The sequence below is a fragment of the Anopheles coustani genome, chromosome 2 (assembly GCF_943734705.1).
Source record: "Anopheles coustani chromosome 2, idAnoCousDA_361_x.2, whole genome shotgun sequence".
NCBI lineage: Eukaryota > Metazoa > Arthropoda > Insecta > Diptera > Culicidae > Anopheles > Anopheles coustani.
The window spans coordinates 46983732-46995206 of NC_071289.1; the positions used below are offsets into that span (position 1 = coordinate 46983732).

The 11475-nt window shown below is 40.9% G+C and overlaps 1 long non-coding RNA gene across 1 annotated transcript; it reads left to right on the forward strand.

Moving 5' to 3' along the window:
* The first annotated feature begins 841 nt into the window (after positions 1-841).
* LOC131262592 (uncharacterized) lies at positions 842-1342 on the forward strand. Its single transcript, XR_009178232.1, has 3 exons — positions 842-948; positions 1023-1148; positions 1235-1342. It is a non-coding gene; the product is annotated as an uncharacterized LOC131262592 (long non-coding RNA).
* The last annotated feature ends 10133 nt before the right edge of the window (positions 1343-11475 follow it).

The following is an 11475-nucleotide window of genomic DNA, read 5'->3' on the forward strand; positions in this document are numbered from 1 at the left end:
TGAAACATTTTGAATATTTTTTTAACAATCCCCGATGGTCCAAAGTGACGGCCAGCAAGCGGGAATCACTGGACGACGGGAAACTCCATACGAAAAAAAAAGGATTTCGTTCCCGCTATGTTTAGAAAATGCCAAACCTGAAGCGAACGGACGTAGTTGCTCAATTGAAACAAGTTTCATTCGCTTCAAACTCAGTTTGAAACTTATGCGCTGAAACTGTCATTCGAATGTAAACAAATGAAGTTGTGTTGTTTATATTATGTTGTTGATCACCCGCCCGCTAGGCAGCTCGAAATATCGTCCTCAAAACGTCCTCCGCGCGAACAAACGTCCTCCATTTTTGTATGGGGATTAAAAAACAAGAAGAACGTTTTTCGAGCAATCGTCCTCCTTGTCCTCCTCACCATACAAAACTGCTCGATGTTTGTGTCATGGAGGACGTTTCCCGCTAGGCGATTTCGAGTACTTTCCTCCATCCGCAACCACCCCTGACCTATACTTTGGATGTTGTGTACAAGACTCGGTGCATGCTTTCTCCCTTACACGGCCAGGCTATTTTTTGCTATCTTCCTCTTCTGTGTTATGAACGTACCGCTTCGATCCAACATGGTGTGTGAAACATGGCAGCCCGTGTCTGTACACTTGTGTGTTTCCTTGTGTAGGTACTAGAATTGCTCGACGATTCGGTGAAAATTTGACAAGTCCAAAGCGCCATTTGTAGTCAAGAGCTAGCCGGGCTAACACGGTTGCGCACCAACGACCAACGGACACAAAGTTTTAAGAGAAAAGGACCCGAAAAAGGCTAAAGTGATTACCGCAAAAGCAGCAAAAGAAGCAGCATTTCAGGAAGTCGACGGAGTGACCGGGGAATCTTCATCTGAGGCAGCAAAGACGGAGTCGGATGTTTCGGTGCAACCGGTGTCGCCAATCCTGGTCTTACTGAAGAGGGTAAGCACAAGCATGTCGTTGTTCAGTCCGTAGCAGTTTTTGTGCAGTATAATGAAATATAAATTAATTTTTAGATGATTCGCCGGACAGACGAAAGCTTTCTTACACTGTGCCCGGGATATTCCTACACTCGATGTGTTCCTAGAATTCCTACATCGTATCGTTGCCGACAAACGTAATTAACGGTAGAAAGAAATAAGGTAAAGCAAAACGCAACCGGGCAATCCGTTTTACACCTTTTCCTGTAAATTAACATGTACTTTTTATCCTTCGATCCCTCTTCTAGCGAATCCATCACCTCGAAGCTCTTCAAAGTGCACAATGTGTTTGCTACTGGCTTGGTCGAAGACCGGCTAACAGTGGTTGGTGTTGGTGATTGTAATGAGTTGTGCCATCATTCTGGTAAGTCTATCTTTGCAAAGTGTGTATTTAATATATCCGATTGAATTTGTAAGTGTCCAGTGAATATTCAATAAATTTTCCATAATTTTTCGTATTGGAGTCTGACATGTTTATTTTGCGCCACCAACCCGAAAGAAAACACTTTTCACAACTACATACATAAACCTGGGCTGCTCGTTCTCACTCACACACTCTCAAATAGCACAAATTGATGCACGCACACATCCCCATTTGCTTTTTTATTCGACTGCTCGAACGTCCTCCATCGTTCTACCGCGTGCAAGCTCCCATATGAAAACGTCCTCCCTTTACCCAGGCCCGAGGCCTGATGACACAAGTGGAGGACAACTTGCATGCGACCTCGCCTAGCGGGTTTTGAGGACGATTTGCTCGAAATTGCCTAGCGGGCGGTTGACAGAAATTGACATTGTTGCTGGTACTATGTAGTTCCAGCAAGAGTCCCAGCAATCTGCCATGGAAAAACTTCCCGCTAGGCAATTTCGAGCAAATCGTCCTCAAAAACGTCCTCCATGACACAAACATCGAGCAGTTTTGTATGGTGAGGAGGACAAGGAGGACGATTGCTCGAAAAACGTCCTCCTTTTGTTTCATCCCCATACAAAAATGGAGGACGTTTGTTCGCGCGGAGGACGTTTTGAGGACGATATTTCGAGCTGCCTAGCGGGTTGCTGGTACTAAATGACAGCTGCAAAAAATTTGAATTTTTGTCAACCGGGCAAAGAAATTAACCGTCACCCGTTCAACCGCCTACCCGGGTAGTTTTTGGAGTTTTGTTTTATTCTAAAGCAAGCCGTAGACGTTACATATTAATCTGCACAGATGTTTGACGTCTACAGCCTTTCCTTAGCTATTTCCAACATCCCTCGAGATATTCGGGATATCTGGAGGGATGTTTGACAGACGATGGGTACGAGAGAACAAAGGAAATCTGTAGACGTCAAAGATCTGCACAGATTAATATGTGACGTCTACAGCCAGCTTAACTTTTGATTGGATTGACGTATCGGCATGAAATTTTAAGAATGCCCAAGGTGTATAAATATAGAAGGTGACTTTATGTCGCTTTAGAAGGGGTGCCATATTTGAGAAGAGTTATGTCAAAAACCCAATCCTTTTCCGATACCTCCCTCAAAATCCATATGAATACCCAAGGTGTATAAATATAGAAGGTGACTTTATGTCGCTTTGGAAGGGGTGCCATATTTGAGAAGACTTATGTCAAAAACCCAATCCTTTTCGATACCCCTCCTCAAAACCAATATGAATACCCCAGAAGTGTTATGTCAAGTCATGAAATGTCATTTTACACTGGACGACTTCACCTTCTAATTTATACACCTTGAAGAATGCCTAGAAAAACTCATTAGGTCCTTCCAGACGATGGCAATCTTTTCGGCAATCTTTCGCACACATTCAAACATGGTTGTCAGCCATGTGCAAAAATGGTGGATTCTGTCCATACGATGGCAATCAATGTTCATCAATGTTTCCAACTATGTTCAAGGTTTCTAAACATTTTTTATGGCCTATAGTTATCTTGGTAAAATATGTATCAATAGATAGTAACAACAAATGATAACTAGTTAACATCACAAAAGTGAATTTAATTAGTGGCATTATATAAAAACTGAACCAACACTTGCCCACATGAAACTGACTCGTTCTAATTAATAATTTACTTAAGGTTCGTACAGGATATAGCTTAGCTTCGTTACCTTGTTGAATGCCAAATGGATCGCTGTCAACATTGCTCGTCAATGTTTCTAGCTTATCCATCGACCCATGGATAGCTCGTCAATTCGTTCGGCAATGTTGCTTGGCACACACGTACAGTCAACGAAATCGTATACGAATCGGCTCAAGCCATGTTTATGTTCAAATTGCTGACTGGTGAAATAGATGCACCATATATTTTGAGTCAATGTCCTGTTCGTGTTCCTGTGTATTCCACGCGTAATAATGAGTTCCTATATGTGAATCCAACTACAACGAGGTACGCTGAAAATGCTCCGATACTCGCAATGTGTCGTTCTGTGAATAAGTTTAGCAATATAATAGACTTTAACCGAACCTCTGTTACTGTTAAGGAATCACTTGTTCAATGTTGGCGTAGTAATTAGTTATAAATGTTAAGTGAAGATTGTTTTGTATACTGTATTAAAACTGATGATTCATTGGGGTAATTCACCTGTTGAATCTTGAATAAAGAACCTAATAATAATAATAATACGGTAAACGTCAACATTGCCGAGAAACATTGCTGTCGTCTGGATGAACCTATTTCAGTTCCAGTTCGGCGTCGCATCAGAGCGGATGGTTAGCAGTGCACGAGGTTCCTGAAAGGGTTAGCTGAAAAGTAAGGTTATCTTAGGCACGGCCGCGTGGTGTCGCCGAGCTGGAGCTCAAGTCAGAGAAATCCTAGCCGACGCACATCTCGTGCTGTTTGAGTAATCAAGCGGATCACGAGTTTCGTGCGATCTGACAAACGAAAGGAAATATTCCTTTCGTTACGGCGGGTGAACAGCCGCATTTTGACTGCGCACTAGCGTGGTTGGCTAGCAGTGCTCCTGGCCGCATGGTGGCAGTCAAAAGGCGACGCCTACAGAAAATCGAAAACCACAGAAAATCAGGACATATGGCCTTTAGTTGCCAGTCCTTAACCTAAAGAGGTCTATGTCTCCAGGTTAGCTTGCGAAGGCCCAGGAAGCTGGATTCAATAGCCGTACTGGAGTAAATCCTCGACGAAACGAAGAAGAAGAAGAAGATGAACCTATTTTCTATCGTTTTGCTAAAGAAAAAACTGTTTCCAAGGAATTTAAATAATTTTCATTTGCTTTTTTCGGTTGATACCCCTCAAACGTTCAACCGGACTACCCGGGTAGTCCATACATTTTGTATGGGAGATTCCGTTTTCCTGTACTTAAGATTTAATAACTTTTTATTGAAAAGTCGGATCGATTTGAAATTTTCAGTGAAGATACTTGAGAGTGTTTCCAAAAATATTGTATAACTTTTATAATTTTAAAAATTCATTAAGTATGTTAATTTGAGGTTCCAAAAAATTTCACCATTCGCATTTACAACCATTTATCTGTGTAGTTCATATATTTTACATAGAAGTTAGCTTTTTCTGTATTTTAGTACTGATATATTTGCTCGTAGATACTTAACTACTTGAATTTTTTTGGAAAATTGCATAAAATATTGTAAAAATTAATAAACTTTCAGTCGTTTCATGCTATCGTCACGCTTATACTGGGAACAGAGTTTTGTTCGTTATTTAATTCTTTTTTCGTCAGAAATGGTGTTCCTAGTAATTCTTCTATAAGTCTGTTCGGTTTTATCTGTTCTAAGGGCCCCGCTACACGACCCGCAAAATCTTCGCGGTTCGTGTAGCCGCGTTCTGCGGTACCAATGCTGTTGCCAGTCATGACCCCCGCCAGCCAATGATAAAATATCACCGTAGCACGTAAATTTATCACCGTATGTCCGTTTATTTTGTTTTTGAGATTTGTTATGTTTACATCTATTTATTCTTCATCTTCTTCTTCTCGCGCATTTGAGTTTGCGGTAGCTGAAAAAACTTCGCGGGTGCAGTTTTCGGCTCACGGAGCTGAAAAGTTTTTGACGTACGCACCGCGTACGTAACCGCAAACTCAAATGCGCCAGAAGAAGCAGATGAAGAAGAAATAAATGTAAACATAACAAATCTCAAAAACAAAATAATCGAACATATGGTGATAAATTTACGTGTTTATTTTGCAGCTACAGTAATATTTTGTCATTTTATAGCTAGAATATCAATTATAAATTCACCATAGATCAGGGATCGGCAAAGTCCGGCCCACCAACTGGTTTTATCCAAAAGTTTCAAAAAGTTTAATAAAGATTAAAATATTTTATACTACCACTTTTTATGTAACTTGAGAACATCAAAATCTTCCTTCTTCATGCGAAGAAAGTTAATTATAGTTTCATTTGCTTGCTCTGCTACAGTATTGTCCAGCAAACGGTTGCCATCTTCTTGCCTACGCACAATACGCCTGTTGCGTTGCCTGTTGCGTTGTTGCAAGTTTTGGGTACTCAACTCGGTGACCCGCGATAGGGTAGTTAACCACACTTCACTCATCAACAGATTATCCATCTTTTACTTTTTGTGTGAATTGAAATAAGATCTTGTTTGCTTTGAAGGAAGATTTTTGAGTTAACTGAAAAATCAAAAACAAAAACCTCTTTGCGCCGCAAAGTTTTTGAGTTTGCGGCTCGTGTAGCATGGCTCACAGAATTGGTAACGCAAAACGCGGCTACACGAACCGCAAAGAATTTGACGTAAACTTATACGGTTTTTGAGTCTGCGGTTGGAGTTTGCGACTCGTGTAGCAGGCCGGTCACTGGTTCGAAGAGTGACGCGGACAGTGTTTGCGCCTTGGAAACAAGTAAGTGTGACGTAAACCGGAAGAAGAATCAAATTGTGAGGATCACCCCATCACCCATATTAGCTGACCATCACCCGTATACCGAACGGAATCGTGTCGCTGCCCGGGAAAAACTTAATCTTCGGCGAAACTCAGGTATATATGGTAGAGGTCATATTGCCGTCCAATTTTATCTTTCTTTTCTCATGCCCATTGATTAATCTTCAGGTGGTGTGAGAGGCTCTGAAATTTCCGGTTCGAAAATTTCCTTACTGCACAAGTTGCCGCAGGCGTCCGGCTTCCGGTAGAACATGCGGCCGGTTGTATATAGACTACATGCGTTGTGTGTATTAAACAGCGCTAGCCTTCATTCCTTTTTGTGTAAGTTGCATTTTATGAATAGTGGAATTTTTATTTTTTCACTAATCTCATATTTTTCTGCCGTTCTCAACATGTTTTATAAATGTAAATAAATAATCTTCACTGACAGCACCTGCTAAGGGGAAGCAACTAAAAGATGGATGACACCACCAGCTTGCTTATTAACAGCAGTTGAATTAACAAACAATGTAAGTATGCATTTAAATATTTGAAACGTTTGCAATAATAGGGTATTTTATTTTACAGACTTCACAACCTAGAACCATCATGAGAGCAACGTAAATACGTTCAGGACAAATGCCGTTCATTTGATGACATAATTTGAAAAAACATGGATGTTGTAATGAAATGAACAAAAAAAAAATAAATAAAACCGAAAATTAAACAATAAATTGGAATTTGCAATATTTAAACCGAAAAAACCGTTTACATTTAGCGCCTACATGTAGGCAACCGCCAGGTCGAAACGTTACGAGAGCGTACAATAAGGCGTTTGTATCTCTTCTAATAGACGCTAAATGTACGCTCTTCTTTTGTATGTTAATGTACGCGATTTGTCGCACGACGCATAAATTAATGCTCCTGGGGAAGCTACTGATGTTGCTATACACCTTTTACCACTGTTTAGCGCGATGGCCAAGGCCTTTAGTGACACCGTCCAAAACATTAATACGATCGCCGGAGCTATTAAGACAGCGCGAGCACCGTTTAGCAACTCCATCCAAAGCATTAAGAAGATGACAGACCCTTCTAAGATAATGGGAGCACCCTTTGCGCGTTGACCGCACCTATTAGACCGTTCGCCGCACCTTTTAGCGGCAGTCATTTTTCCGAGCCTTTTGTGAGCGCTTTTGTTCAAAGAGTCGATTGTAGAGGTGGATGCTTCATTTCGTGGTTTGAATTTTCCGTTACGTATCAATATTTTCGAATATTTTTGGTTTAGCGGGAAAGTTCTTTAAAATGTCTCGGGAAATTCTTTCTGAAAATTGTAAATGAAAATATTAATTTCCATAAAGAGCTTTAATATTTATTTTCATAAAGGTCGCCTTTTCAAAAACATTCACACATTTCATTTCAACATTTTGTGATATATGACCACATATTGCACATATAGCCTGCACAATCAGATGGAGTAGCTGCTCCTGCGATGGCGTTCACCCCCGCATCGTTCTGAGGATTGGACCGTCGAGTAATTTGCTTCATCATCAATGGAATACTGCACTTGAATGACACTTTTTCCTAATGAGACGCTATATTTATACCCAAATTAGGCGAGTTGGACTTTCGTGTATCCTAACTTTCGTTCTCGCCTAACTCGCCTAATTTGGGTATAAATACAGTGTGACTTTAGGAAAAATAAATCATTTAAGTGCAGTAATCTATTGATGTAGGTGTTCAGCGAAATAAAAAAGTCTTAAAAGCTAGTCAAAAATGAGCAATTCAGATAACCTGCGCTATGAACCCTAATGGTATCGTTCATTACTCGATGAAAACAAAAGTGTTAAAACCTAGTCTTACTTATAAAGCTTAGGATATAAAAAGGCTAAGTCTAATTTATAATGCTAAGGTTTAACTATTTATTTTACAGACGAAAATCTTGAACACTCTTATCTTAGCGGAGTATTAAAATTTATGTCGTCTTCCTCGGCGGTGGCACAATCCAAAGAGAAAGACTTTCTCCGTGGCACCGCCGAGGAAGGTTTCCTTACGCCTATTGTCGTCTCGTTCATTCTTGGGTCGGTCGGGTCAACGTTCCCCGATCGCTTATCAGCTACGATCTTATCGATTACTCATCGATCAGCTGATACCTCTCGTTCTCGATCCTCTCCTTCCTACATGCTGGGACGTTGACCCGACCGTACTTCTCATGTCTCATTCTCATTTCGCTCACTGGCCTACCTCACTCACGCTCACTGGCTTGTTTTGACAACACTCCCCCGCAGTACACAACTCGGCTTCGTAAACTTGTTTCCGTGTCGTGTTGTTTACTACCTTTACTTCCTTTCTGTCAAAACATTGCCGGTGTCTTTTGGTTTAGTGCCATGTGCGCGGTTTATCAATAAGCACTTCTATCAATTAAGCTTCTTCTATCAATAAGCTACCCTTCTATCAAACAACCTATCGAATCTGCGCAATACCAGGGTTCTATTGTGCCTTCGGTTGCACATCAAGGACTGCTAGTTTTACTACCGGTCTTTCATAGCAACCGTGCACCGTTTGCACAGTTGCGGAGCGAACTTGGCCGTCCGTCGCATTTTTCACGCCGATCACTCGTCCTTTGGGCCAGCTGTTGCGAGGCAATTTCTCATCGGCGATCACGACGATGTCGCCAACTTGGACGGGCCGCACCGGCTGAAACCATTTAGATCTTCCGGTAATGGTTGGTAGGTAATCCCGCAGCCACTGCTTCCAGAAGGTGTCCGCCATAGCCTGTGACAGAAGCCAGCTACGTCTCAGGGTGTGAGGTCGATCATCCAGGGGGGCCCATGACCGTATGCCGTTCGACGATCCCAAAAGAAAGTGGTTCGGGGTGAGTACGGGTGACTCGTCGTTATCTATGGGAATAGAAGTTAGTGGACGAGAATTTACAATGTTCTCTATTTCGGTTAAGGCATTCACCAGAATCTCGTGTGTTGGTCTCTTTCCAGGTAATACCACAACCAAGTTCTTCTTTACTGTTTGGATGAGTCGTTCCCAGGCTCCGCCCATGTGTGGTGCTGCTGGTGTGTTAAAGAGCCATTGGATACCGGGGCCTGACAGTTTCTTTGATATGGCAGTATGATCGAGTTGGGTTAATGCCTCCTTGATCTCTTTGCTGGCTCCCTGGAAGTTTGTTCCTCTGTCGCTATAGATAACTGCAGGCGTACCTTTCCTCGCCCAAATATTTCGTATGGCCATGACGCATGAATCGGTGCTCAGCGATGAAGCCACTTCCAAATGAATTGCCCTGGTTGTGAGGCATGTCGCGAGTACTCCCCAGCGTTTTTCGGTCCTTCTGCCGACTGAAATTGTGTACGGCCCGAAATAGTCGATACCCATGTGGGTGAATGGTGGTGTAAAGGCAGCTACTCGTCCTGCTGGTAACTCAGCCATCATCGGCGCCAGTGGTCTTGCATTGAAGTTTTTACAAAACTGGCACCTCGAGCGAACCTTTCGGTAAACCGTCTTTAGTTGTGGTATCCTGAATCGTTGTCTAATTTCATTCAGGATTGTCTCGTGATTCTGGTGCATATATCGTTGGTGGTAACGGGCTATTACAAGTTCGGTGATGTAGTGGTCCCTGGGCATAATAATCGGGTTATTAATTTCATAGCTTGTGAAGCTACAGGCCCTTTCCTCGCCCTCGAGAGCAAAGTAACCCCTCGTTGTCCACGTACGGGTTCCACGTGTTGATATGGCTGAATGTCATATTCTTCCCTGCTCCAGGGTTTGGTGTGGATGTTTGCAGCAGTATGTTATGTTTGTTACAAATTGTGCTTTTATTTGTTGTACGTGAACGAGCCTTATTGGCCAAGAGGCAAAGAGCCAAAGAGACCGGAAACCCACCGTATGCGCACTTAAATAATATCCTAACGTGAGTGCCCCGCTCGGGTACTCCCTATCTAGCTTAACGAAACTAACTTAGGAACTAATTCAGTGAGTTACAGTGTGTCTTAGAATTATTACTCCACGACACGCCCAATCTTTTTTTTTTTTTTTTCATTCGTGCCATTCTTTTATTCTATTTTTATGTATCAAGTCTGGTTTACCCTTTTCTTCAATTACTACATTTTCTTCCTTATCTTCTAATACTTTAAAAGGACCGCTGTATGGTGCATCTAATTTCTTTACGTTTTCTTCTCTTACTAATATTTGCTTGCCGGGTTGAAGTACTTTTTGTTTCGTTCTGCTGTCATAATATTCTTTGCTTTTGCACTTATTTTGCATTAGACGGTTTCTAACTTCCTCATGCGCTATGTTCAGTTTTATCTTTAAAATGATTGCATAATTATCAAGATCGTAATGCACTCTATCAATTTTTTCATGTACAATGTTAGATGGTATATTTGCATGTCTCCCGTACATCAGGTAAAACGGTGTATATCCTGTAGCAGTGTGTACGGTATTATTATAAGCGAACTCATAGTAGTTTACCCATTTATTCCAATCTAATGCCTTTTTGTCACTATATATTCTTAAGAAGTTGCCCAATTGCTTATGTGAGTTTTCTAGGGCTCCTATAGTTTCATGATGATAAGCGGTGGATTGTAGTTTTTGAATATTTAATAATTTACATATTTCGGTGAACAATGTTGATAAAAATTCGGTGCCTCTGTCCGTACAAATTGTTTCTGGCACTCCGTATTTTAGAATGACTCTTTCTACGAATGCTTTTGCGACAGTTTCGGTTCTTTTGTTTTCTAATGGCGTGGCTGTTACAAACTTGGTTAAGTCACATTAGGTTGTCAAAATATATTCAAAGCCTTGAGAATTGACTAAAGGTCCTACTAAATCTATGAATATTTTGTCCATACATGTTTTTGCTGTGTCTGTTGTTTTTAAGGGTATTTTTAGCGGTCTATTTGGTTTATTCAATTGGCATTGTTTGCATTTTCTTATCATTTCTTTAACGTCTTTATCGATTCCTGGCCATGTATACTTTTGTTTGATTGTATTGACAGTACGATGAAAACCTGCGTGTCCCGCAGTCGGTAAGGTATGATAGTCGTTCATTATGATTAGTTTCTTTGCTTGTTCATGGTCGCCTATCACTTTTACATGCTCATCGAGGACAATTATCTCTGGCATTCCCTTCTCATTGAGGGTTTTTAATTGTTTCATAAATGTTTTGGTTGCCTCATCACGTTTCTTTATTACCAAAAATATTTTTTCTTTTAATGATTTGATATAAGCTTTTATCCTCACTATCATTCCTCGTAAGTAAACAATAGTATTGGATTGTGGCAACATGATTTTATTTTTTGAAATAACAAGATCTTTTATATTAGGACAAAACTGCAGCGAAATATAGTTTACTTTAGATACTGCTGAATTACTATCATTTTGGCAAGTATCGTTGCTATCAGTTTTGGATCTTGTAGATATTAGCACTTCCTCTTGTGCATTCATTGCTTTTAGTTCAGATAATGGTAATCTTGATAAGGTGTCAGCTACTACATTTTCAGTTCCTTTTTTATAGCACACAGTAAAGTTGTATTCTTCTAGTGCAAGTCGAAATTTAGTTAAACGGCTCGAAGGATCGTTCATAGTGAACAGATACACTAGAGGCCGATGATCGGTAAAAATATTAAAATGTCTTCCATATAAA